Here is a 3,185-nt window from a genome sequence, read left to right as displayed (position 1 = left end):
ATAAAGTAGGGGCAGAGAAGGCCGAGTCTTTTCTGATCAGTCTCGAGTTCTGACCTAAGAGAGGCTGTGAGCAGCCACACAACCCACAGGTCGGGGGTGCAGAATCGCATAATTACCCAGTTTCTGCCCATGGAGAAATGTGATATTTAGAAGTCGGCATGGGAAATGTACCTCAGTGTTGCTTCCTGCTTTTTGCAGGGATAATGTAGTCTTAAGTGCAGCTTAAAGCCACAGAAATAAGGAAATTCTAGTGTAACAAAATCCTCCTGAATTAACCTGGGCATTTTCTGGCAAGTGCGTCATGAACCCGGTAATGTGTAGTGAGCGATGCTTCCGGTACAAGTTAAAACAGGTTCTATGACACAGGAGAGGTTTTCATTGTAGAATTTCATGGAGTTTGTGATTTTAGTGTAGACACGTGATGGTATTTCAGCAAACTAGGTTACTCGGTGGTTTAATTTTATACAGTCAGCTCTCTTCCAAAGCTGCTTACCACTGTGCATGTTTTGCTGCTGACAACATTGTGAATTTCTCCAAACTGTCAGTCTTGCAGGGGAAGATTTGGGTGCAGAAGCACGGGCAGGGATGCTTGAAGATGCTTGAAGAAATCTTGCAGTGCTAAGAAGTATTGGTAGCACGTATGGGCAGTAGCAGCCCAGAGAAACATGTAAACTCATACAACCTGTATGAACTGGATTTGAGGAACAGAAACTAGGGAAATGAAAAACAATAAGACAAAATCTAGAACCATAGAGGAGCACCCTGTTTCAAAACTCCTCAGAGCTGACTGTAGCAGTCTCTGGTTTGCAGGTCGTCTCCACTCATGCACACCTTCAGCCTGTCTCCTGTTTTGAAATCTCTGCTCCTGCAAACTTGTGGCACTGGAGGAGGGTTTACCAGAGCAGGATTTCTGAGGCAGCTCCCCTGACTCTGTGTTTAGGGCAACATATGGAATGATGCCTATTAGAGATACCAGCTGCTGCTTTTTTCATCTTTCCTGTTGACTGGGTTTGTGTTTTCACAATTTTTTTTTTTTAATCTTCAGGATTATCTTAACATCTGCAGTTTAACTACAAGTATAACAGCGAAAAACAGCAATGGCTTTAGACTGAAGTTTTCAATTTCTCTTCATAAGAGAACACGGGACAACACCTCTGTGTTGGGAAGATCTGGTGTCAAGCACCAGTGCATGAGCTATGAGCAGCTCACGTGCTTCTGAAGAATCAGTGGAGAAGCACTCGGATAGTGCTTCTTCCATACCCATTTGTCCTCTGTGCAAAGCATTGCTGCAGAATCCAGCACAGGTGCCCTGTGGGCACAGTTACTGCATGTCCTGTGTCATCTGGTTACTGAGGTAATTCTGTCATATGAAACAACGATAGTAAATATTTTGTGTATCCCTCAGTCACTCACACAGAACCGTACAGTGCCCCGATGGGATGTTTGTCCAGGATTGTAGAACTCTTGTTGAAGGGGGTCTAAGCTCATGGCTAGTGGCTGTTCTGCACTGCAGTGGCCACCTTACGCTCAGGCCTGGCTGAGGAGCTGGAGGTCAAACAGGTGTGAAGAGTCTTGTTCTGCTACTAGGGATAATCTTTGCTGTCATACAATTCTGTTTGTACAGCTTGGTAAATACATGCAGGCACTTCATATGCTCTCTGTAAAGGAAACGCTTTCATTCCCGAGGTTTTCCTTATGTGCTGCTTCTCTGAATTCCTGCATTTCCATTTCTGACACTAACCGATGCTATTTGTATGCCTGCTTCCTCGTTAAAAAAAAGTCCTAAATAATGCATGTGCCATTCGTTATTGTTATTTTAAGACACAGTAGCCTGAATCAATGGCTGCTTAACTTAGATTTACAAGGAATGTTACTTTGGCCTTTGATGAGTTACTTCGACAGTTTAAAAGCTTGCCTTACCTCCAGGGAGGTGGCAGATGATGGGCTAAATTTCCTTCTCATAGCTCCTGGCACAAACCAGCTTCGTTCCCAGTAAAAGTGAGCAGAGTTTGATACAAAGTACAGTCGCATGCATTTTTATTTTTATTGAAAAGTTGCCCAAAAGCAGCACGTCCAAGAACTTTAAAATTACTGTTTTCCTTCTCTCTTAGGAACATCCTTGATCCAGAGTGTTTAATATGTGGAAAGATGATAGTCACAGATGATGCAATGTTTAATTTTGGCTCTGTAAGTATCTTTGTTTTTTAATCCTCCAAACTTTTCTAAGAAGCATAAGACAATAATACTGTATCCAGTAACAACTGGATATAAACTCAAATTGCAGAATTATCTGTCCACTATAAGACTGATATTTTATATATATGTATTTTATATGTGTACATTTTTATAGATCATTAGCCATGCGTGATATGGAAGTGCGTATATGAACCAGTGTAGGCTTACCTTCCTCGTGTGGCATGGCATGACTTTCACATAAAACCACGTGGGGGAAGGTGTATCTGTCTTATCTGTCTCACACATGCAAATTACGTGGGCAGATTTCCACCAGATCTGCTTAGTAAGACATGAAAAGATGGAAATGACATGGGGTTGATTTGAAAATGTGCAGCCACGCTAATTGAGGTATTAAGCAACTCACAGGATTAATGGCAGCAAAAATGGAAATTCTTGGAATAACCACTGCTTAGATGACTCATCTGTATTATGAAATGGAAATGATTTCAAAACACATTCTGTACTTCCATGCTGGACATCAGAAAGGTCCTTTTATACGTGAATGGTACACAGTGTTTTTCTATTCCTTGATTGTTTGTATACGTGGTGTGCAAGTCTCCAAATGTTCCAGGCTTTGAATCGCCAGCTAATGGCTTTATTTAGGGATTCCAGAAAAACATCCATTCAACTGCTGCACTTTTGGAGTCTACCAAAGGCCAGCAGTCTCTGCATGGGGTTATTGCTCTGCCTACCTATTAATGCACTTGCCCAGAAAGCTCTGTACTTCAGTCCAAATTATTCTCCCATCTCCTAGGACAGAGATGACAGGCCTTGTCTGTCCGTTCTGGCGAGATGCCAAGGGCCATGTATAAACAGGATTTTTATTGTCGTTTATTGACATAACAGCACATCATAGTCCACCCAGCCTCCGAAGGAAAATTCGGAGTTGCTCCTAGTGATGTGCACAGACTATCTCTGAAAGCAGGACCCATTAAAGTCAATTAAATGCA

The sequence above is a fragment of the Buceros rhinoceros genome, unplaced genomic scaffold (assembly GCF_000710305.1).
Source record: "Buceros rhinoceros silvestris isolate BGI_N320 unplaced genomic scaffold, ASM71030v1 scaffold19392, whole genome shotgun sequence".
Classification (NCBI taxonomy): domain Eukaryota; kingdom Metazoa; phylum Chordata; class Aves; order Bucerotiformes; family Bucerotidae; genus Buceros; species Buceros rhinoceros.
The sequence above is the reverse complement of the archived record's forward strand: the minus strand, read 5'-3'. Positions refer to the sequence as shown.